The sequence below is a fragment of the Triturus cristatus genome, chromosome 8, assembly GCF_964204655.1.
Source record: "Triturus cristatus chromosome 8, aTriCri1.1, whole genome shotgun sequence".
NCBI classification, from domain to species: domain Eukaryota; kingdom Metazoa; phylum Chordata; class Amphibia; order Caudata; family Salamandridae; genus Triturus; species Triturus cristatus.
In genome coordinates this window covers 141391035-141417629 of record NC_140591.1, presented here as the reverse complement: position 1 = coordinate 141417629, position 26595 = coordinate 141391035, and the positions used below count along the sequence as shown (strand labels likewise).

Sequence of the window (26595 nt, the reverse complement as noted above, 5' to 3'; positions counted from 1 at the left end):
AACAGTGAGCAACAAGTTTTGTTTTTCACCAAGGGGTTCCAAGTGTCAACAAAATAGACAACAAAACGAAGCTCAAGTTGTCTATGATATCATTCAGAACCCCAACGTGAAAAATATCCCGGTAATTCACTTTTTTCCCATCTATACTTTTATGTTATGTATTCCCTAAATATCACCTGTCCCTGCTTTCAAATGCAGGGGCAGAGGAGTAAAGGGGGAGGCATAAATAGCATGGCATCTCTTTCCTGTCTAAACAAAGATCCCAGGCAGAGCAGACTGAAATTCCTTTATGCCACAACAGAAGTGGGTAACACGTTTTGTTATCCACTTCTACTGCATCACAGCGGCGAATTACCGGATTTGGAATCTAGTTTTTTACACTAATGACTCTATATGAGAGCCATACATAAAAATGTTTTCTTATCCCACCAATTCCATTCTAGAATTTGCTGACAGGCAAAAAAAAATAAGCTATACTAACAAAGCTTAATTATTGCAATTCTGCTCTCAGGCTCCACATGGCGGTGCAAGAGAGTTACTTCTGGGACGAAAAAAGTTTCCAGATCCATTCTGGCACCTAGGAAACTTTAAGAAGGTGAGGATCCTGCAAATCTAAATATCTATCAGAAGTCCATATATAATTTTATCGACTCCTACAAGGACATAGATAATCCCCTGGGACGACCAACAGTTTCAGCTTTATATTTTAAAACACGTAAAAATTCACAGAAAAAACAATGGTTAAGGGGAAATTATAGGTGAAATGTCAGTTAAAACATACCGTTTTTAGTGAACAAAACCACTGAAATTCACCAGTTATAGCTATCCCAAGTAACTTTAACTAGTGCCCTAAAGTAACTATAGCTTGTGCCCTCATCTTGTACAGTATTGTCATCAATGATGTAATTTCAGATATTGCAATGATGTTATCAATGTCATGAGAGATCTCTGATCTCAAGACCTCTGACCTCCTGGTCAGGGTAACTGCTCTCCCCTCGGGCAGCTCCGTCCTTAAGGCACTGCCCCCGGGGCCTTCTGGTCTCCAGGTAGGTGTTCGAGGCCCTCCTCCACCCACAGGCTCCTGCCTGCGCCTCATCCCTGGTGGTCCAGTGGAAGAGCCTGCTCTTCTGCTGGTCTGCTCTGTCAGCCTTTTCTGCCTTTCTCTGTTCTGCTGTTTATTCTGTCTTTTTTTCAGTTTTTCTGCCTTTGGTTTTTTCATTCCTATTTTCCTGTTTGCCCTGTTTCTACCTTTTTTCTCGCCGCTGCTGCGTGTTCCTGCTCCCGCCTCCCAGCTGCTCTCCCTCCCCCTGACTCCTACTTAATGGCGGCCGCTGCGCGACAAGGCAAGCAAGGCCTCTGCACCCATTCGCGACACAACCATGTCCAGCGCCAGGGGCCCTGGTCCCCGACCCCCGCCTCTACGACTTCAGCACTCTCTACGCAATCAACCCTGGATACAACAACAACAGCCAGCTCTCGACGCCGAGCAACTCCCAAGGCCCGTTCTCCTGCCGACACTGCCGCCGCACCTTCACCCACCTCCGGACCCAGGCAACCACCGCCAACCCACCCGACGCCAGCGCACTCAAACCCCTGAGCTGCATCCTCCTCAACGTGCGCTACGTGCACAGACACTCAGTAGAAATTTGGAACCTCCTCAACACCCACTCAACCAGTGTCGCCTTCTTCACAGAAACCTGGACCAATGCCAGCTCAACTCCGACATAGCAACCACCATCCCCGACAGATACAATATCCTGAAGAAAGAACGCCCCAAAGGAGGCCTCGATATTGTCTACAAAAACTCCCTCTGACTGACAACCTCCAACTGAAACGACGCCTCGAACCCTTCCCCCCACTGGAAAGCATCAACTTTCAGATACAGCCCAACCTCAGAACGACACTCCGCGAACACTCGCCTTCAGACCACCCGTACCCCGCTCTCAGTTCACCAACACCATCGCAGACTGCATCGCCCCCACGTCCTTGCCTCCACAGACTACGTACCGCTCGGAGACCTGAATTTCCACCTAGACAACAGCAGGGACCCCAACACCACCGCCCTCCTAGAGAACCTCGCCAACATTGGACTTAAGTAACTCGTCTCCACCCCCATTCACACAGCAGGACACACCCTCAACCCCATCTTCGCCGGAGGAAACAACATCCACTTGAGTCACACCATGGAACCTCCTTGGAGGGACCACCACTGCGTCCATTTCTCTTTCTCGAAACCCACCGCACACAAGCTGACGCCACGACTCTCACGCAGAAACTGAAGCAAGAACACCGAAGAACACCTCACCTCCACCCTCAGTCGCACCCATACCCCTACCACGACCAACAGACGCAAACACTGCAGGCCAACGACCTTCACCACTGGATCACTAACTGTGCCAACACTCTCGCCCCCTCCAGATCTCCGACAGACGACACAACACTAAAGCCACCTGGTGCACCGCGGACCTCCGAGAATCCAAGCGTTCATGCCAACGATTGGAGAAAGCCTGGAGAAACAGCAAAACCCCGGAAACATGCACCGCCTACAGGGCCGCCACCACGGCACACCACCAACTCATCAGATCAATGAAGAGAAACTTCATTCAGGACAGAATCCTTTCCAACTCCCACAACTCAAAGGAACTCTTCACCATCATACAAGAATCCACCAGACCCCACAGTGAAACCACTGACGTCCCTCCCTTCCACGACCTGTGCAACAAACTCAGCTCTTTCTTCCTCCACAAGATCAGGACGCTCTACGACAACTTTGACGACCAAGATCACGGCACCGACCCTCCACCCTCCACCAGTGACGCCACCCAGCCAACCCTCCTCGCCTGGACCCCTGTCACCATAGAAGACACCGAAAAGACTATGAAAAGCATCCACTCCGGAGCACCCACTGACCCCTGCCTGCCGCACATCTTTCACAGGGCTGCCTCCGCCATCGCACCAGAACTACGACGGACAATCAACTGCGCCCTTGAAATATCTACGTTCCCCGACAACTGGAAACATGCTGAAGTCAAACCCCTCCTCAAGAAGCCCTCCACAGACCGACTGACCTCAAGAACTACAGGCCCATATCTCTTCTCCCCTTCGCCACCAAAGTCATAGAGAAAGTCGTCAACACCCAGCTAACGCACTTCATAGAAACCAACAACATCCTCGACTCATCTCAATCTGGGTTCCGCAGCAACCACAGCACCGAGACCGCCCTCATAACCACCACTGACGACATCTGCATCCTCCTCGATTAAGGCCACACTGCATCCCCCTTACTACTAGACCTCTCTGCAGCCTTCAACACCGTCTCCCACTGCACACTAGCCACCAGACTCCACGACGCCGGTAAACAGGTAACTGCCTTAGACTGGATTTGTTTTTTTCTCCCGGGCAGAACACAAAGACTAAGACTCCAGCCCTTCCTCTCCGAACCCACAGAGATCAGATGCGGAATACCCCAAGGATCCTCCCACTGCCAGCCACACGCTCTTCAACATCTACATGGCGGCCCTCGCAACGTTCGTCAAAAAACACGACTCGGCATAGTATCTTACGTTGACGACACCCAGCTCATCCTCTCCCTCACCAGGAACCCAACATCACCAGGCACAGTTTCCAGGAAGGAATGAAGGAATTTGCATCCTGGATGAGCAGCAGCTGCCTGAAGCTCAACTCGGAAAAAACAGAAGCCCGCATCCTCTGATCCACCCCCTCTGCATGGGACGACACCAGGTGGCACCCCGTCCCCGGAATACCCACCCACACCCACAGACCACGCATACTCGACTCCTCACTCATCAGGAACCGCCAGATGCTTCTCCCTCCGCATACTCCGCAAGACCTTCAAATGGTTCCCCGCTGACTCCAGGAAGATCGTCACATATGCACTTATCACCAGCGGGCTAGACTACGGAAATGTGGTCTACGCTGGAATCAACAAAACACTCCTTCGCAAACTCTAGACTGTCCAGAACGCCACAGCCAGACTTGTCCTCAGAATACCACGGCATGACCACATCACCCAGCACCTCCGTGACCTCCACTGGCTCCCCGTCGAAAAGAGAGTAACCTTCAAACTGCTCACACACGCCTACAAAGCCCTCTTTAACACCAGACCCCAATAACTCCACAAAAGAATCTTCTCCACGCCCCAAGAGAAAACACTGCTCCGCAGACCTAGAACTTGTCAAGGTCCCCCGCATCCACAGAGCCAGAACGGGGAGCAGCTCCTTCCCCTACATTGCGGCCAAGACCTGGAACAAACTCCCCCTCAGCATCAGACGAAGGGCTACACTGCAAACTTTGAGAAAGGACCTCAAGACCTGGCTCTTCGGTTAACTTCGGAGCTGCCCAAACTCCACCCCCCTAGCTCCTTGAGACCCTCACGGCTGAGTAGTGCGCTCTATTAATCCCTGAATGATTGATGAGAGATGTAATACGTTAGGTAATTAGCAGTAATTGGCAAGTGCGCGAGTTTTGGTTCATTTAAAACGGTATATTTTAATTGACATTTTCACTTGACTATAATGACCCTATAACCTTGTTTTTTCAGTGAAATGCTATGTTCTTAACATAAAGTAAGATTTAAAAGGGCAGGAGCCCGCTTTTTTTTTAACAGGACTGCGGTTCTATGGAGGAGATATGGATCCATGGTCACGTTTAAAAAAAAAACTTGGCCCCAGGAAGGGTCCCACTGGGACCCACCCTCCAGGCCTAGCGGGAACAGTATTCTAACCCTGCCCACGTATATGTTTTTTAACTCTTTTTACAGGACAGGGGACTGACTCCCTGAGTCCTCAAATGACCTCGCCAAGAAATGCTAATGACCCCACATACTACATTACTCATGACATCTTCTATGACATCCTCATCCTGTGCAACATTTGTTATAAAACTATTGATGAGAAAACTGCATGGCCGGGGCGCAAGTTATAGTTACCTTAGGGCACAAGTTATAGTTACTTGAGATAACTCTAGCTATAACTGATGAATTTCTATGGTTTTGTGTGTGCAAAGATCTGAACCTAACTATAACATCCTTGTAATTTTTGTTTTTTTAGTGAAGTTCTAAGGATTTTTTTAATTCTTTTTCCAAACTATAACGTCCCTGTAACCTTTGTTTTTTCAGTGAATATATATATTCACTGTGTGCATATACATACATGCACACAAAAAAAAGTATAGCACTACCAAACTTTTTTAGACGTGCCCTACAAAACACAACAACATTAAATATTTGAAAAAGGAAGTATGTTACCCTCTCAAATAAGATACCAGTAGGCAATTAAAGGAGGCGGACCGAAAGGCTTCCGCTAACTTGGCAGATGGAAAGACAAACAGGGATGTGGTCTAGGGTCTTAGCTTCCTCAAAGGCCACCTACTCTTTCCTTGGCCGTATTCAACTGCTCTCTTTCCCAGACAGAATAAATCACAATTCTAAAAAGGCGAATTTAGACCGGGAAGTAGGAGACTAGGACTTTAAGACATTCATTTCAATATTAGGTCTGTTATTAGCCAAGACCTTTGTTTTTACAAATATTATGTATGTGTATAGCCACCACTGTGTAGTTATATAGTTATAGGTAGGTCAGAACTTTCATAGGAAGAGAGCTTTTCGTTTTGCTAATAACTTTGATGCAATTTGACAAATTTTCATGAAACTTTCCAAAAAATGTTCATCCACATCAGCACCTTCCTGGAAAGTTTTGAGGTGATCCGCTAAGCTGGGCAGTGAATTTGTGGGGGATGGGGACAAAATCAGAAATGATACAGAAAAAACAGCTGAACAGAATTACAGCAAATATTAAAGAACGTAGGCTTTTGTGATTTGGGGTAAATCTGTTCAGCAATATTTGATAAATTAAGCTTAAATATATTGTGATATCTGGAAGGTTGGTCTGTGGGAGTACTGTGGTACTCTAACAGTACCACAAATTAAACAAACATAGAGCATTCTGACTGGCTGAGAGGATGTTTTTTCCTGTTGGCTCTCTCAGTACTGGGGGCCATTAACAAGTAATCTGATTGGCTGGCCGTAACATCAACAGAAATGTTGTGGCCATCATTTTAGGACTCGGTGCTTGTGTCCTGAGTTTTTTTTTAAAAAAGGGTTAAAGGGACAGGCGGGGCGGGGGGGTGAGATGGGGACGACTGGGGGGGAAGCCATCCAAGGGGCACTCAGAGGGACAACCCCTTCCGGGGCTAAAATATTTTTTTTTGCTTGCTACTGGTCTAGCTGTACCCTGTGAAGCCCAGTGATGCCTTCGTTGAGGACCAGTGGGAGTACCACAAGCCTCAACGAGGGCCTCTGTGAGGTCTTGTGGGAGTACGACGGAGTACCACTGGACTGTGCAAGCATTAAAAGATCAAGCTTGCACTGTCCATGAGTACCTTGGTATGCTGCGTGTGAGACACAACCGCCAAAAACAAAATTGCCAAAAAAAGTTGAATATTGGGTGGGTGTCCTCGGTGGGTTACGTGACTGTAGGGGATTGGGCAGCAACACGGGGTGGGCCGCCCACAGGAGGTTAGGCGCAGGGCCTGGCCACACGGTTGAAGGTGATGAGCGGCAAGGGATAGGCTACCACTGGGGGTTGACTGCATACCAGGCTCTGAGTCCACCCACCTATTGTACATGGTCAAAACCTATGTTCATTGAAGGAGTTGAATGAATCTGATCACAAAACCCCCAAAATTCACTGAAAAACAGACAGTGAAGTGATGTTATAATTAGGTAAGGAACCAAGATTTCGGTTCATATTTAAAAAAACATAGAAATTGAGTGAAAAAAAACAAAAATTAAAGAGACATTATAGTTAGGCCTTGCAATAATAAAAAAAACATTCTTTCAAAACCAAAAACATTGAAGCTCGCCAGTTATAGTTTACTGCACTAACTATACTTGCGCCCCCACCATACACTGCTTATGACCTCACATATTACATCACTAATGACAGGTTAAATGACATCATTGATGACTTTACTGATGAGGCTACTGAATTGTGTTTGACTTGAAACCTACAGCTGAAGGTTATTGGCGACTGTCATCCCTGTTTTGAGTGCTGCCAAATGGAGGTTTCTACTTTTTACATAATATGGTTCTTGGGGCCAATGATTAAGCAGCTAAATCAGGTGATTGTCTGTCTTGTTTTGAGTGCAGCCAACTGGATGTTTCTGCTTTCTCCCTCCTTTTAAATGACATAAAATGTCATTTAAAAAAAGTACCTGCCTTATAACGGCATTCGAGGTAAAACGCTTAAAAAGGGCACTGTTGTACTTCTCAACATTGTAAAAGTTCGCGTTGTATCGTCCATCATGGTAAACTCCACGAAGTAAACGTTACATACTGTCACTGTGATTCAAGTTTCTGACTGGCACCTTTTCTTGGTACCATTATTCTTTCCCTGCACCCGCATTCTCTTTCCGAGTTTGATTTATTATCCCAGCTGCCTCATGAGGCAACCCTAGATGTAATTTAGGTGGCTTAACTCCTTGTGCAAAAAGTCTGCAGTTACCTGAAACAGTGCAATAAACACGACGTGTAAAATAAAGCATCCATCAAGCCCTAATGCACCCCAAAAGTCCTTCCGTAGAATGAACGTGAAAGAAGAAAAGAAAAAGGTGTTTAATTTGGAAAATGCCATATTGGATGCATAAGGAGCTGCAGCAGGGAGCCAGGCCCGATGTCTTACCTTGCCGTGTCCGTCCTGCTAACAGGCATTGGAGATAGCTCCCTTGTATCCCGGACAGCAAGTCTGGTAGAACCGACGGTGTGCAGCAACTAAAATGTTTGAGGCTGCTTAGGTTTTCTGCAGCATCTCCTGGCTTTTCCTCCCTAATGTACTGTCTTAAAACTCTATTCATCTGGTGAGTCTGCCTCTGAGACGCAGAGGCACATATATTTATACACACACACACAGCATGTATATATAAACACAGTCTCCCACCCACGCAGGAGAATATACGCGTGCATGCCTGCGAGACGTGCTTCCTCGAATCACCATACACACGGAGGGAGGCTGTGACTGCTCAAGTAATGTGCAGCGAGAAGACATCAGGTGTATGTAGTACAGAGGGAAGAGACTCTCCCTTTCACCCCTGTACCTCAATATTCTAGATGAAATCTGTAGGTACAGAAGCGGGATCGGAAATAGGCCCGGGTACCAACAGGAGAGTGGCCTCCATTAGTGAATCAAGTAGCTAAAAAAAGGTGCCAACATTTGCAAATCGGGGCAATTCTGAATTTCTAAAAACTTGTTGTTTAGTATTTTGCAAAGTATGGGAACCTGCATGTATTTGTGTTGCTGCAGGCAATGTTTATGGCAATACCAGGGAAATTAATCGTAAAAACCGCCCACAACACAATAAAATATGCCCTCAAACAGCCAAAAAAAAGTCCCACACACAGACCTGTGAGACCAGCCCATCAGGCACTGCCTGATTGATTGCCCTATGGACCAGGCCGACACTGCTCTGTACATACTTTCACAGAGTAGAAGTGCCACGCGTTAGACTTGCAATTAACACATTGGGTCCAATTAAAAAAAACATTTTTGCACACCTCAAGAAAAGGTACTTTCACGGGAATCAGGATCTTGATACATATATGTCTCAGCTATAACTTTAGAGTTGGATGGGTCTGGAGAAGATGGACGTTTCCACAGCGTGAGCAAGCGGCTGGCCAATGAGGAAAGGGTGAACACCAACAAGGCCATAACTTTGTGATTCGTCACAAACATATACAACGTATTTCAAACCATATTTGACTCCTAACAAAGTTTCCACACCACATTTTACTCCTAACAAAGTTTGAAGCCTTTGTGCAAAGATGGTGGAAAAGTTCCATTAAGACACTTCTATTTCTGACAATCAGTGGAATCAAATGAAAAGGGGGGGCTCTTGGCCCCCCCGCCCGCATGGCGGTGCGGCAACCGCCCTTACCTCCTGGACCTCTCGGTGGTGGGGCGTGTCCTTTGGGGCACGCCCTGCCACCGATTGGTTGCCACCCTCCCTTGACCCGGATGACGCTAATCGACATCCGGGTCGGGGGGGAGGGGGCGGGTTCCTGGGGGATAAAGAAGCGGGGAGCGCCCAGGTGACCCCCTTGTTGCCTGGTCGCTCCCCCACACCGGACGTGCCCTGGGCTCGGGGCTTCTTGCTTTTATTTGCTTTTTCTGTTTCTTCCCCCTTGCAGGTTTCGTGCGCGGACGGACGGAGTTGCTTTGCTTAGCTCAGCTGGTAGAGCGGAGGATTGTAGTTGGGGAAGCTGACATCCGTAGGTTGCTGGTTCCGATACGGCGCAAAGGAATTTTACGAGGTCCAGTGCGTCGAGCTGGGTCGCTGCGGTGCGGGACAGAGGTATTGTCGAGGCAGCGGGGGGGGGGGGGGCGGCCAGCGCCGGCAGAGCGGATTGCCCGCCCATTCTCCTCTGGCCCTGCAATTTCACGTAGTAAGCTGCCGGGGGGCGATCCGGTTGGGGTTAGTGCACGAAGAAAAGCGCGGGCAATCAGTGAAAGTGTTGGTTAAGCCGGGAGCAGGTGTGGTTTGGTGGCTAAGCTGCCGATTTTGAAGGGGTTTCGAATTCTGTTCTTAAAACATAATAACAATTGAATTTCCTTTGTGAAGCCTTGCACTGATCGCTAGTATATGTTCTGTGATTGCTAAGGTAGGGGCAACAGCCAAGGGCAGTGGAGGGGGTGGTTAAAGAAAGTTCAAGCTACATACGTTGTTTAACCTTGTACAGTCTGCTTTCACCAGCTGCTTGATTTAGCACTCCCAGGTATTAATAAATTTTCTATTTTAGGCACGTTAACACTGCATTCCTGTAATTTCACGTAGTGAGCTCTGAGTGGTGGACATCAGCTGTGGTCGCAGGTGAAATTCCGGCTGGGAGTGCGCAGGATTTTGAACGGTAAGAGGATAGAGCGGGGGGCTAGCATTGCATTGCTTCTGGTAGCCGCCGGGTGGGTCTACGTTAGAGTTTACTCACCCCTGACAAACCGGATAAGCCGGGGCGTTGCGGTTACGGTTGCATAGTGCTTACAGCCCCCTGTACATCCTCCATCTGGTGAAGGTAAAAAAGCGCACTCACACCTGTGTTGGAATACTAGGAGTGTAGGGCAGTGCTCCCCCAGACATGCCAGGGTCGAAGGGTGGTAAAGGAGGGTCCAGGATGGAGGTTATGATGCGGGCCATGATGCGCGAGATGAGCAACATTAATAAGAGGTTGGGGAAAGTGGATGAATTAGAGGCCCGCATGAATGAAAGGTTTGCTGATCCCCCGGGCCCATCAGGCAGGCCCACGCGGCGGCGAAATGCACCCTTGCCAAGGGGGGATTTCGCTAGCCCAACGAAGAAGTCTAAGGCCAAGAAGCCCAGGTACAATGCCCCAGCCCCGGTAGTTCCGGTTTAGATTCCACCCGCACCCGCGGTTCCGGTACCTCTCATACCTGTGCCGGTAGTTCCGGCGCCCGCTGCACCGGCTCCTGCCATGCCGCCGGCGCTCCCTCCTGCGGGGCCTGCTTCCCCGCCCGTGGTACCGACGCCGGTGCCGCGCCTGCCGCCGCCGGTCACTCCGTTGCCTGCCACACCAGTGCCACCGGCCATGCCCACTGGGGCGCCCGTGGTCCCAGCTGGTAACCCGGACCCGGTCCCTGCCGAGTTGGTATCTCAAATAGCGGCCTTACTGCCTTGGCTGCACAAGGGGGGCGTGTTACCTGCTTCATCAGATCATGCTGCGGAAGCGGCACAGTTGGTAGAAAGGATTAAATCGGCAGCGGCGGCTGACAGTACTGCGGTTCCCTCAACTTCTTTACTTTCAGGTTCCAGCCCCGCCCAACCGAACGCAGATGGTGGTCAACCGGCCCGGGTGCCCGGAAATGGTAAGGAGGTGGCGTTGCCTCTCTTGGGGGACGGGTCAATGCCCTCCAGGAGTGAGAATTTGGCACAACATGTGTCCCAGGCAACAAAATAAATGATTTGGGCGGGAAAATATATTTACATTTTTTCATTGCTACTTGATAACAGGGAAATGGAGCATGCAAAGACACTGAAGGAGTGGATGCTTCCGAGTGAATGGAGGGCACAGTGTTCTAGATTTAGGGTGGAGGAAACTTTGCTCAACTGGGTTAGGGCTTTCGCAGTATTCACGACCATCATGGCCGAACGGCCTCCGAATGTGCAGGCGCCATTGGCTTGCTACCAGAGTAGGATTGTGGGGTGGAGTGAACAGTACCCGGGGGATGCCTGGAAGGAGTATGATGTCAATTTCAGGAAAGCGAAGGAATTTGACGCATCACTGGCATGGGACAGGGTAGACTCTGTGTCTTGGCATAAGCAGTTCTCAGGGAGCTCAGCCCCACCCCAGTCCACCAGTGCGGTCAGGGTGTTCTCCGCCAGACCCCAACACCCCTTTCGGTCGGCTCAGGCGAGTGAGGTCCCGGGTAGGGGTAGGTGGGGGGGGTCTGAGAGGAAAGGGGTGTGCTGGGATTTCAATAAGCGCTCCTGCACAAGGGCCCCTGGCACCTGTAGATTTAGGCATGCATGTTCGGTCTGTGGTCACCCCTCCCACCCCGAGTCATCTTGCAGGTCCAAGCAGGGTAACCACGGTCAGAGGGGGAGGGGGAAGCCAGAGTAGTGCAGATAATTTGGATATCCCCTCCCCTATAGATATTTTAGCAATGATCCCTTGGTTGAATAGGTACCCGAACCACACAGCGGCCACTCTGCTTCAGGAAGGTTTCTCCCAAGGTTTTAGGATCCCGGCAGGGGGGTACACAGGTAGCACACATTGCAGGAATCAATTGTCGGTAAAACATAACCCCGCAGTGGTGGCTGCTAAGATTAGCAAAAAACTGTCTCTGGGCAGGATAGCTGGCCCTTTCCTGAAGGTGCCTGTACCCAATTTTGTGTGTTCACCACTAGGGGTAGTACCCAAAAAAGAGAAAGGGGAGTTCAGACTGATCCACAACCTGTCGGCGCCTAGAGGAGCGTCATTGAATGATGCTATTGATGAGGGGATTTGTAGTGTAAAGTATGCTTCATTTGACCAGGCAGTTGACTTATTGCGGGCGCTGGGGCCAGGGGCAATGATGGCAAAATCGGACATAAAATCTGCTTTCCGTCTCCTCCCAGTCTACCCTCTGGACCACCATCTCTTAGGTTTCACTTTTGAGGGCAAGTTTTACATGGATAAATGCATGCCCATGGGCTGTTCCATATCATGTGCCTACTTTGAGACGTTTAGCTCATTTTTGGAATGGGTCATGAGAGAGGCGACGGGCCACCGGCGGGTTATGCATTATCTGGACGATTTCCTTTTCTTAGGTGCAGCGGGATCTCAGGAGTGTGCTTGGGCATTGCAGGAATTTTGCGTGCTCATGCGGGCTTTTGGGGTTCCGCTAGCGCCGGGGAAGACGGTTGGCCCGTCCACCTGTTTGGAATTCCTTGGTATCGAAATTGACTCAGTGGAGGGATGCTTCAGGTTGCCCAGGGACAAAGTGTCTAGGTTTAGAGCAGCCCTACGTCGATGCCTACGCACAGACAAGGTTACCTTGCAACAATTGCAGGAAGTGGTGGGGCAACTGAATTTTGCACTGCGAGTCATCCCAATGGCACGCCCTTTCTCACGCTCCAGTGCCCAAGCTATGAAAGGGCTACGGGAGAAACATCACCACACGAGGTTGTCATCTGATGTTTGCCAGGATATGCATATACGGATGGCATTCCTGGAGGATTTTAATGGCAGAGTAGTGTGGTCAGGTCCTCCCGCCACATCAGCAGAATTGGGTTTATGGACAGAAGCTGCGGGGAGTGCGGGCTTTGGTGCCATCCTGGGGACCAAGTGGGTCGCCCAGCGGTGGCCGGCAGACTGGAGAGCACGGGGTCTGACCGCCAACATTGGCTTCCTGGAACTCTTCCCAATATGGGTAGCATTGATGGTCTGGCCGGAACACTTATGCAATCAATCCGTGGTGTTCTGGTCTGATAACATGACAGTTGTGGAATGTATAAACCAGCAGGGAGCACGCTGTCCATTCATACTCCGCTTAATAAAGGAGATTGTGTTGCAGTGCTTAAAATGGAATGTGGTTTTCAGAGCCAAGCATGTCCCTGGCATCCTCAACAATGCAGCTGACTCCCTTTCTCGCTTTAAAATGCAGGTTTTCAGAGAACATCTTCCTGCAGCAGACCCCTCGCTGGCGCAGTTCCCGGCAGTACTTTGGCAGATTGGTGCCCCAGATTACAGGACCTCGTGGTTGCTAGCTTAGCCCCCAGGACCAAGACAGCTTACGAAGGGGCTTTTTTGTATTACCGGGCTTTCTTGGGGCAGGAATGGGAGGTTAGGTGGGTCCAGGAGGACAGCTTTGCAGCTTACCTAGAATCGATGCATAGGGAAGGGCATTCAGTGGGGGCTGTGAGCAGACATAGGGCGGCGGTCTCCTTCTTCGCACAGGCTAAGGGCATGCGAGATCCCACTAACACCTTTCTGGTACGCAAGGCCTTGAGGGGTTGGCGCCGTTTACAGGGTTACCGGGGTGATAAGAGAAGGCCCATTGGACTGGCACGGCTGACAGCCTTATTGGGGGCACTTCACAGGGTATGTAGCTTGGGTGGCCAAGACTTGCCCGGGTGCCACGTTAGTTTGGTCGCAACTTATCCCTCGGTGGCAGTGGCGGGGGGGGGACTCGGTCAGGGCGTTGAATCACTCGGTACTGAGGATCAACACACAGTTGGACAAATTATTTCGAGCCCCCCGGTTGCAGACGATTCCACATGGGTGTATCTGGGGCGAGCAGTTCTACCTGAGGGACGGGGTACACTTGACTGAGGCAGCGAACGTCTTGTGGTCTAATAATGTCTGGGCCTGGTTGGAGGGATTTGCTAAGTAAGCGCGCTCCTGGCTTAGGTCTAGGTAAGGGGGAGGCCAGATCGTCGGTTAACAATGCTGGCCTGTGGCGGTAAGGTCATGAACGGTGAGCAACTATTTTAAGGTCTGAGGGGGCGGGCATCATCCTATGGAGGTTCCCGCCCAGGGGGAGGGGCCATTGGCCCCTCCTAGAACCTCAGGGGCAAGGTAACTGGTGCTTCAAAGGGGCGTGGGTTGGGGAGTCACGCTTTCCTTAGGCTGGTAGCCACCCCGCGTGCGCATACTCATGACGTCACCGGATGGCGCAGAGTAAGGGCCCTCCTTAAGTGGGTAAATGAAGTTCACGGCGTGGACCGGGTTAATTACCGGGCCCGGCTGTGCATGCGTACATCTTTAGGGGAGGCGCAGCTAGTAGGACCTGACACCGGTTAGCGACCTTGCCATACGGCCCAGAAATGTTAGTATACAAAAATGCAGAGGAGGATGTTAGACTTGGTTAGGAAACAATCTGTATTAGAATTTTGTTAAGGATAGTCACTCACACCTGTTGACAATAATGTATCTAATGTCCTGCTGATTTTTGTATAACTGTTTATCGTGCAACCATAAATTTTATTGTTTTATTACTTAATAAATACGGCCGGGGGGTCTTGCGACCTCCCGCCTTCCAAAGATACCATGTTTTATGTTCCTGTGTCCGGGGGTTGGTGAGGTCATAGGGAGGGGGGCGGCAACCAGTCACTGACCATGTGCACATTTCTGCAAATTTGCTCTTGTTAACAACCCACATGTTTAAGTACAGGGGAGGAGAGTACGCACCGAAATTGAGACTTGCCTAGATATCCATGAGTATTGATTGGGATTTCTGGGCTACTCCTAAAATGTAAGCCTACTGGACATAAAGCTCAACATTTATAAATGTATGTATTTTTTAACCAACCCTTCGATGCCTTCTTCCGTCCATCGACCATACATTGTCACAATTCAACAAGCTCTTGATCTCTGCATACTTAGGCACCCAATGAGAATAAGTCATTTTACCTTTACTGTAGATAGTTCAACAGCTACTTCTTCCACTTGATCTTTAACGGTTATATTAAATGCAAAGAGTTCCAAGAGCTCCTCGAGGGACAAAGGCACTCTAACCCCTGTAAAGAATACACAAAACAAGACACACGTTAGGCAGTCTCACAGTCAAGTTATTAAGGCGGTGCAGCTATGTATTATTTACAAACAGCGTATTTACTCTTTCAATTACTCGTTGACTTTCAGCCTGTACAGTACTCTGTTGCCTTTGGCTAAATTGGCACTATACAAATACCAAGTACATACATATTTAGCTATGTTGCGCACAAGTACACTTAGCTTGTGAAGAAACACACTTTTTGACTGTGTTCAATGGCACTAAAAGCCTATGACTGGGCTGAACGCTGATCAGCAGACCACATACTGGTTACAGCGGTTGGAGGTGGACATGGGGAACGTCCACCACAGTGTCCCACAACCTGTGGCCTATGATTCAGGAGGATGGACACCTTCCTGCATGCTTTGTCCTGGAAAAAGCAGATAGGCTTCGTCCATCAGTTTGTCTGGCATAACCTGGTGATGACACAGTGGTGCCGTACACATTTGTCAGAAACTGTGATCTAGGTTATGTAACTACAGGTTGCATTACATATTTGGATGATAAAAATTTGAGGAAGGCAGTAAACTGCGAAAGATAAAAAAAGGGCCGTAAAATTGTTTAGAGAGGCTGGCCTAAGGTGTAAGCCACATCAAATTCATGTTTACTTCGAAAGAAAATGAAAAATCATAATACTTACATACAATGATTATTTAGCTAATTTAAAAAATATTGTAGAAAATTTCCATTTCAGAATACCAACATAAGTAATAAAAATATACAATCAATAACAAATAACATTTACTAATTGCACTGAAATATTAACAATTTAAGTAAAAAAGTAAAATAACTTTAAAAAAAATAAAGAAAACTCACTATACTTATTAGATCACATCTTGCGAGGTAATTGAGCAAGATACTTACCTTTTGGAAACTTGCAATATCTCCTCCTCACTAATGTGAAGACACAGATACACATATACACACCACCCTGGTGTGTTCAAGTCTGTGTATCATCATTGTTTTCTGCCCAATTTTACTTGGGCCCTTTTAATGCCAAAAATATCTAATCAACATAAAGGGGAGGAGCCGAGAGTAATCCGCAGTTAGATAGAGTATGATCCAGGAAGAGCATTACAGAATGTAAGTTGCTTTTCTGATTGCTAATTCTATCTGCCTCTCCTTGTGATTTGATATCCAAGCAGTAAATCCCCAAAAGACGTATGGTCTGAAGACTGGACTTCACCCCAGAAAGTACTGCACAGTCAAGTGGGCAAAATGACCCTCCCTGTGGTCCTGAGTCAAGGCAATAATAATACTTGGTTTGTGGATGGATGTACATGTAGGAGGAGCCTGTCGGGTAGGCCTGGGCTAAATTTCCGTTCCGCTCGCGGAAATTGCAATAATTTGACATTTTCGCGTTCCGCGGAGAGCGCGAAAATTTCAAAATTTCCGCATTCCGCAACTTAGCGATATTTTGTTTCTGGCTCGCGGTGTAAAATAATACATTCTTGCGCGCGCGCGATCGCCTTACCTGAATCCCCGCGTTCGCCGACAGGTTTTCCCGATCCGGTCGCGTTCTCCACGAGACATTGGATTGTTGGTAGCCATTTGCGCTGTCTCGCGACAGTTCGCGCCCGCAGTAATGTCATTGGTCGCGCGATCACGTCTTTCTTCTCGCGATCATGCACCGCGAGAAGAGTGAAAACAAGATGGCCGCGCCCGCGAGCAACCGCATGGGTAAGTTGGCGAGCCATGACCACGCAGAAAATACCGCGAACGGGCGGGACAAAAAACTTCCGCATCTTCGCGATATTTCCGCGTGTTTGCGGAGATTTTTAACATTTTTGCGATAATTTGCGAAAGTCACTTTCGCAAATTCCGCCCACCCCTACTGTCGGGGATCTAATACAGGAAGGCTTCTATCCAGGGACATAGTAGCGGCCTTGGCTCTGTTGGATGGTACTCAAAGGAACTTAAAAGGTTTGTTCTTGACCAGAACGTAAGACATCTTCTTACACAGGATAGTATTTATTAATAAGGTCTGCTTTTGGACCACCTTCCCTTTATTCACATCAGGAAATCAATGAAAAATTGATTATCCAGACAGTGTTCCCTAGATCTATTAATATAAAAGATTAGGGACCATTTGGGAACCCACTGGTGCAACCTCTTCGCTTCCTTACGAGGATTTGGCACGTAGGTATTTTGCCACGCTGGGAATGTACTGCACAGGGAACATGACAGACTGCCACACATGGAAGGAAGACATCACTTTGGGAAAAAGTCTGAAGCACCAATTTGTCAGGGTTGAACATAGATCAGGGCATTTGCACCACAAGCGCCTGCAGCTCACTGATGCGTCAAGCAGAAGTGCTTCTAAAAAATAGAGTCGGCAACCTCAGAGTGCAACTATGCATTTGTTCAAGGAGTACACACATCAAGAAAGTAAGAACTAAATTAAAGTCCAACTCCGGCATAACAAAGGCTGCAGTTAGAAAAATATATGTAAGCCCTTTCAAAAACGCATCACAACGGGTGAATTGAACAAGGAGGGATAATTAGTTAAACACAGAAATGCCAATAGTAACGGTTAAGGTAGCAAAGCCTTGTCATAACCAGGCCACAAACTTTGCTAAGTTGGCCAGAGTAGATGGACTTTGTGGAATGACGACGAGCCACCAGGTTCATATCCACAGCTTTTGGCAGCAACAAACAACACTTAGGGGCCGATTCTGATTGTAAAACGTACCGACCGACACGGACCGGGAATGGAGACCGACCGTCACATACCGGCACCTTACGACCCGCGTAGTACGATGCAACGCATGTGAATTGCAACCCACTCGTACGGAACACATGCTGCACGACCGATCCGTACGGAAACCAGTCATTTGCCCGTAAACAGACCGGGAATCAGACCGACCGACGCGCATTAGGAAAGGACCCGACCGACACGTACCCCACTGTACCACCCGCGTAGTACGATGCAATGCGTGTGAAACGAGACCGACTCGCACGGAGCACAATCCGGAAGACTGAGATGCACAGAAAACAGTGACTAGCAAACAATAGACTCCTTTGCGACCGACATGTACGCCAACGTGGAAAAACAGCAGAATGTTAGTGTGACAGACTCGGATTACCCCGCAAGAGTCACTGGCAGCGTCCGTCCCGGTTAAATGAACGTCTCCATCATGCCCAACAAAACCAAAGGAAAAATGACAAAAAAGGACCAAACAAGCAATGACAAAGCCAATAAATAAAAAAAAAATGGAACAAAGACACATCCACAACTCCACCTACATAAAGGCCAGAAATCCCTATCACGATCCTTTGCAAACTACAGTCATAGGACATCAGACAACATCACCACACTGCAGAGACACACCACAACTCACGCACCACACAACATCTACACCAGTTGCACCTCTAAAAAATCAATCACACAGTCACAGATAAACTCACACCCACCACACTCACTTACACCCTCACACACATCAATCCCCACAACCACCCAGCACCATGCCCCCCAAGAAGAATCCAAAGTTCACAGATAGTGAGTTGGAAGTCATGATTGATTAAATCCTCAGAGTAGAGCCACAGTTGTTTGGCACATTGGTCCAACAGACCCCCAAGTCACAGAAAACAAAGATGTGGGAGAGGATTGTCGACAAGGTCAACGCACATGCACCTTGTTTGCACACAACGGACGATATTCAGAACAGGTTCTATGATGTGCGCAGGAGGGTCAAGAAGCTCATCGACAGGGAGCACGCCTTGAGCAAGCAGACTGGCAGTGGCCCCTCCTGCCAAAAGAACACACTTCAGGTCCTGGGAGGGGAAGGTGCGGGCCATCCTACCACCGGAGAGCATTCATGGATTAACAGGAATACCAGAGCCTGGTGAGTACACAATCAATATACTCAATATTGTGCGGCAATACACATATATCACTGTCAAGGGGACAGTGAAACCAAGTACTGTTAGCAAAGTCATAGCAACAGAAAGGCAAGTATCCTGTGACGTATATGCCAGGTACACAAACAAAATACCTGACATTTCATACTAATATGGAACTATGTCATAACATGTATAAACCTAACAACAAATACTGCAAGGCATTGGCATAAATCACCAACAAACACTGTCATCCATTTTGCCACCACTGTCACACTACCTCACAGGGACGCTGAGTCAAAAGTAAGGAAGGTTGGGTCTGCTGAGAGTGTGCTTGTAGCAGAAAGCACAATGACAGTTGTGTTACATTGCAGTCACAGCCAACAGCCCCCCTCACACAAAGCCCCACAAGCTCCACCCCAAACCATGCATATCTCACAGGGAGTTGAAAAAAACTGACAAGATGGCTGAGAATGGGCTCTGCTGAGACTTGTGCCCAAACAAACAACAGGACACCACAGCCTCACATCCTGAGTGTTAACTTCCACTCCCTGCAATGGAAGCATGCTGCATGGTGGGATATCTGGCCTGGGGGGGAGGAGGACCATCAGCTCTGACTACATCTACCAGCAGCCCCTGTCACACACACCCCTCCCACCAACACCAAAATACACACCTGGGATCATGCTCCACAAGAGAGTGAGTGAAAAGCCACTTCCAAGATCTCTGACAATGGGCTCTGCTGTGGGGAGCATAAGGCCCTGCTGGGAATTGTGCTCAAACAAACAAGAGGACGGCACTGTCAGTCATCTTGCCATTGCTGTCTCACTCACTCACAGGGAAGCAGAGTCAAAAGTAAGGTAGGTTGGGTATGCTGGGAAAGTGGGTGTAGCCAAAAGCATGATGGGAGTTGCAGTCACAGTCAACAGTACCCCACCCACATGGTCCATCAAGCCCACACTGACCATGCTCACCTCACAGAGAGTGCAAACATACTGACAAGATGGCTGACACTAGGCCCTCCTGTGGGGAGCACAAGGCCCTGCTGGGACCTGTGCTCAAACAAACAACAGGACACCAATGCCTGACAGCTTGAAAGGTAACTTGCACTCCCTGCAATGTAGGCATGCCTCATGGTGGGATATCTGGCCTAGTGGGAAGGAGTACTGCCATCTCTGACTACATCTACCAGCAGGTTCTTGCACACACACACCCCTTAACACAAACTCCACACAACTCACCTGGGATAATGCATTCCCAGAGACTCAATTAAAATATCTCACTAAGATTTACCACACTGGGTTCTGCTGCGTGAAGCACATGGGCTTGTTGGGACTTGTGCTCAAACAAACACCAGGACACCACTGTCTGCCATCTTGTCAGCACAGGCACACCACCACACAGGGAAAGGAAGGTTAGGTACTGTGGGAAGGTGGGTGTAGCCAAAAGCATGATGGGAGTTGCAGTCACAGCCAACAGTCCCCCACCCACATGTCCCAGCAACTCACACTGAACCATGATCATCTCACAGGGAGTGCAAATGTACTGAAAAGATGGCTGACACCAGGCCCGGCTGTGGGGAGTACAAGGCCCTGCTGGGACTTGGGCTCAAACAAACAACAGGACACTACTGCCTGACATCCTAAGTGTAAACTGTGACTCCCTGCAATGGAATCATGCCACATGGGGGATTACCTGGCCTCTGTGGGTGAAGGAGGTCCTGTGATGACTCCAAATGCTATCAAGGCCGGCTCAAAACACACCTTCTCAGCCAGAACAAACAGCACCCTTGGGACCAGTCACTCCGAAAGTAAATGCCTTGGCAAGATGGCTGACACATGGTCCTGATGTATGAATTGGCTGCAAGTCACACCTACGCACTGGCCAACTCAAACACATTTACACTCACAGCCATTGGAACTGTCTGGGGATGCAGTGTCCCTGGAGTGTTCCCTGACCTGGCTGTGAAGGTGTGTCTCGTAGATGACAATTGGGGAGATGCAGACATAGTACATACACACAATGTCACCTATACATTATTGACAGGGGACACCTGACAGTGACTAGAATGGACACACCCATATACCTGACACTGTAGCATGGTGTCATTCCGAAAAGGTGCAGTTGGGAGCTGTATTTCAATTTAAAATTGTTCTGCCTTGTATGCATCATTCACACAACACATCACTCACTGTCATAGACAATCCAAGCACAATGACTAACCTGGACTGCATTGGAGGAGGCCTGCAACTCACAGCAGCAGAACTGCAACACACACGCCTCTGGCCATCACTGTCATGAGCATGGAAACGCAAGAGAGCTGCTGTGCTCAATCCCTCTCACCATGGAGGAAATTGACAAGATAAATGATGTTAGCACGGACAAAACTCAGCACCAACATCATTAACTACGGTAACACCATGACTTGTATGAAATGAGATGTGAACTAGAAACACAGACAACCAAATAGTATCTCACATTAGATCTCAGGCATACCGGACTGTGACCATGTTGCTCAGACACACCAATTTGACGCACAAAGACAAGCAAAAACTGGCACCACACATGCCCCAAGCTTGCAACATACCCAAAGTGGAATTGCACGTATGTCATCGTTAAAGCACAAATGTGAACAGGGAGGATACAGCTGTGTCAGGCATGTGATGGCACTTGAGTAGCAATGGCCATGTACAGACAATTGACCAATACATGAGCTGGTCATGCACACAGCTTGACGGGCACATTGAAATGCTTCAGGTTGCCATGACAAAGTGCTTCAACAATATCAACCTCTGTCTGTCGCAACTTAGGACAATGCAATGTACAGACTCTCATAATGATGTCCAGTGGCAACTGTCATGTGTGTGAAACGTTGATGTCTGTAGAACCATAACATACATTGTGCGTCTCTTCCAACCACAGGGGATGCTGGGGACACAGCAGGAACTGAAGAAGAGTCCCAGTCCCAGACTCTGGCAGACCCTGAGCTCCCCGGTGTGGATCAGTCTCTGTCCTCTTCGGACGACGACCACGAACGACCTGGCACCTCCGGTGTGAGTCATCGTGTAGCACCAGCAGTAGGAACATCAGCACCACCTGCAACCACTCCTGCCACATCTGACAACAGACAGAGTACCGCTGCCCACACGGACAGACCAAGGCCACAGACCACCGATGACACAGGTACACATGGCACCCTGGAAGCGACGAACAACACCACCAACGCCAACACCTAAGGTGGCCCAGTGTCGCCTGTGACTGCCAGGGCAGGTCCTGCCCGTGTGTGGGGGGGCAGGCAGAGGACACGGCCTGCAGAGGGGGCTGGACTGCATGATGAGTCACACCTGGGACGCATCATAGATGCATACCATGAAAGCACCGGAGGTTTTGGGCAGGTAGTGGGGATCCTCAAGGACCTCAAATAACAGCAGGCTGCCCATTATGCCCGCTTGGACTCCCACATGTCCCGGGTGGAGACACACATGTCCCGCATGGAGTCCAAGTGGGACAAATTGGATAATCTAACAGCGGTGCATAGGGACATACTGAAATGCCTCCGTCAGATCAGCGCCAACATGACCACACCTCCCTGTGCGCCCACAACATCTGTTGCCACAACATCCGCAACAGCCACAGGGAGGGAGGAGGACTCTGGCGGAGAGTCCTCGTCACCGCAGCAGCCTGCACTTGAGGGTCCCCCGAGAAAGAAGTGGGGTCGTCCGAAGAAGGGCAAATGAGACGCTGATGGCCATGCACATCCCCCAGGAACTCAACACCTCTTTTTGATATTGTCCTTTGTGTGCAAACCATTTAACCTTGTTGACTGACACTCAACTCACCCACTTGACATGGAGGGTCTAAGTTGGACCAAATTACTGTGGACTTTGTTCTGGACATTTCATCTTGCAACACTACCAACTCACCTTTGAACTTTGGATTAACATCACACTGTACAGCACTTCCAATTACGTTCACTATCCTCACACATGTTTGTAAATAAAATCACAATCACACAATACTTGGCTCTGTTGTGATTTTAACTTGTTTTGTGTCATGGAGATGATGATCTGCTAAAGAACACCGAGCATGCAAACTACTACAGCAATGTGAACACCGTTATGTGAGTCATGGTAATGTGACACATATGAGGGAGACATGCCACTAGGGCAACTCAACGTATACTCACCATGGCCATCTAACTCATCGCCTACACTGATGTTGACAGGAAATACAGTGGAATGCACATACACCACACCCATCCTGAGTCAGTGGCAATCAGCCCACAGGTACAGAATGCAAATGACTGTCGGATGTGTGTATACAGACGAAGCACATTCCAAAGTGAAGCACAGGTTTATTAAAGATTCACAACCTGAGAATTCCACAACTGATGCAAGGTAACCTCACGTGACAGTGATCAAAAGGTAACCAAGTGGTAAACAATGAAAGTCCAGGGGTGTGTGGCACATCACTGGTTGGGACAACGACTACTTGCACTCTGGAACAGGAATCTGGGTGTCGGGGTTCAGACCTCACCATACAGCAGCCAAAGTACCCTGTGAAGGACAGACAGAAAACACAATCAAAAACACTGATTTACAGCATACAACTACAATATACATACCTAAAACAAATCCCAAGGTACGTAAACACAACCTAGAAATCAGGTAAACACTGTTTGGGAGTGCAGACTACCTTAAAGGACACATCACTGCAAGCATCCTGTCAAGTAGCACACAGCCACACTCAAGCAGCACCAGTGCACCACCAACATATATCGGGCAAATACAATACTTTGACATCACATCACTGTATACTGACATTCATGTGAAGAAGTTGTGGATCAGCTGGGTCCGAACATCACCCACATCCTCACCATCACTGGCATCATGCCCCAGGGCAGGATCCTCCAAGGCTGGCGGATGTTGGTCATCGTCATCTTGGATGTGAGGCAACTTTTTCCTCACTGCCAGGTTGTGTAGCATGCAACACACGATGAAGATTTTGCACACCTTAGCAGGAGGGCCCCACCTGTCTTGTCCAGATAGCGGAATCTGCTTTTCAGGAGACCACATTTCTGCTCGATTATCTCCTGGTCTGACCATGTGCCTCATTGTAGCGCATCTCCGCCGGTGTCACAGGTTCCTGAGGGGTGTCTGCAACCACGGCATGTTGGGGTATCCGGAGTCACCTACATACAGACAATTGCACATTAGATGAGTCTGAAAAGAGGGTGGAAAACAACTTTACCAAATAAACACAATGGTAAACAGTCAGTACACACCGACAAGCCATGTATGCTGGTACTGCATCGGTGACATCATCGTTGAGATGCGACTACTCCTCATGATGTAAGCATTGTCCGCAAGACATACTACCAGAGCATTTATTGAGTGGAAATGTTTCCTGTTTCGGTATGTCTGCTCATGTGCCTGTGGTGGTACCAAAGCCACATGTGTCCCATCAATGGAGCCAATGACGTGTAGCATCCTTCCCAGTGTATATAAGTCACTCTTGACGTCAGTGAGTTGTTGTGGTGTTGGGAAATGTATGTAGTGGTTGAGGAAATGCAACATCGCCTCCAAAACATCTCGAAGCACACGGCTGAACATGGTCTGTGACATCCCACCAGCAGAAGCAACAGTGTATTGGAAGGTACCGGTGGCAAAGAAGTGTAGGGTTGCCATCACCTTCACCTTGGGGGTCAGCGCTGTAGGGTATGGTCGGCCAGGTTGCAAGTGTGGGGCCAACTGCTCCGCCAAATCATCAATCATTGGCCTAGCGAAGTGGTACCGTCGTATGCAGTCACGTTCAACCATGGTTGCAAGGTCAGGGAACGGTCTGTGGACAGCTGGTCTCCTGCAGTACATAGATGAGCAAATAAAGGTTGTCAGTTACCCTATCTATGTGCCAGTGTCCACGCTAAATTGCACATGAAACATCATAACAGGACACAAGTACCTGATGTGTGTGCTGTTGGGTATAGGCACATATGTCAGATACATGCCCATCATCTGACATCTCAGCTCTACAGGTTTACACAACAAGGTCCATGTTGTGCTGTGACACATCTATGGGCTCTCTACATCAGTACGAGTGTCACATACCAAACACACACCACATTGACTAGTGAGGACAGATGTCTTCCCCACATCACAGGTTTTTGACAGACACAGGGACCTTGAAATGCCACAAGGCCACTATCATGATGTAGCGTCTCATGTACACGCCACAACACACACATGATACCCACATGAAGTGCCACCTGATTTTTTTGCAGGTCATACATGGATGTCTGTGACACACATATGCAACATCAACTCACACTGACAAAACATATGGATGTGGTTACTGTTTGACATTGAGCACATGAAATCAGAGTCATCTGCGTTGCAAAATGCACACATAATGTGGATGAACATCACATTTGTGGCACTGGGACACCCTGTGACACACATACTATTACACCTAAGAGTTAGGGTGTATGTCACATGTCATACACAATGTACCACTGGAACTGTGTTCATGCCTCGTGCTCTGAACTGTACAGTTGGCAATCACAGTGGTTGGCAATCACAGTGGTTATGTGCACAACACACAAAGGTATCTGTCCCCATGACACCTTGCACAGCCTGGGAGTGGGTGCCACTAAGTGCCACATACTAAATCACATGTTGACCCACATACACACACAGGTAATGCAGCCTGACATGCCTTTTGATATACTGTGTCACAGACTGTATTGTTGTAGGTGTCCACATGGGTCCCTGGCAAGCTATGATGGGTGGCATCCTTTTTGCCCATTGACTGCAATGGTGACAGATGCGGGTGGCTTTTTCAAAGACGCGCCGTACACCTCTTGGCCATTGACTGCAATGGTGACAGACGCGGGTGACTTTTTCAGATGCGTCGTACACCTAGGGACCGATCCGTGCGCACGCATTGGCTATTGACTATCATGGAGACGGACGTGGATTTGATACTTGTACGATTCGTATGCTGAAAAGTCAGTTGGCTCCCTACAACAATGTATCAAACTCATTGGTGTCATGAACTTGAAATTTTTGAACGATGCTGAAGGCGTGTACGAGGCGTGCAATGCGATGGATTGGACAGATTCATAGGATGCAAACGTGTTGGACCTATCGCCTTGGACGCATGGGACAGAATCGGCCTCTCCAGCACAGATATAAGGATGTCTGTTCCCTGCGAGCTCACTTGTCTGCACTACATGCTCCAGATTGACATCTCTGCTACCACTGCTGCTGTCTCTGCATCCTCTGGCTCCAAGAATGGCACGTACTGTGGAGAGGGCCCCAGCCTTCACAGAGGAGGAGAACCAGGCCCTGCTGGACAGCCTCCTTCCACAGTACAGCAAGCTGTATGGTAAACCAGGGGAGCAGGTGAGTGTGCAGTCCACATCCTTTCTCATTGTGCATCTTGTCTGACTAGCACTAATGGCATTGTGTACACCAGTGGCTAGCATGCTCACTGAGTAGTTGTAACCCCCAAAGTGTGTAGGTACCTGTAGTGAACAGGTACTGTGCTGGAAAAGTGCATTTTACACAGTTATAATACCCAGGCAATGTTTCCATGTTGTTAATGCAGGACAACTGTCCATCACCATAGTTGCACTACATGTATATCCAACTGTGTGATGCACAAACATGTTGCATGTGTAGTATAATGGTATTTT

The 26595-nt window shown here is 48.7% G+C and overlaps 1 long non-coding RNA gene across 2 annotated transcripts in view; it reads right to left on the bottom strand.

Annotated features, from left to right (window-relative positions):
• The window catches only part of LOC146801694 (uncharacterized), a 985270-nt gene that overhangs the window by 582379 nt on the left and 376296 nt on the right, over positions 1-26595 (bottom strand). For both annotated transcript variants that reach the window (XR_014967644.1, XR_014967645.1), the window contains exon 2: positions 14918-15024. This is a non-coding gene — a long non-coding RNA (uncharacterized LOC146801694). The remainder of the gene's footprint in view (positions 1-14917; positions 15025-26595) is intronic.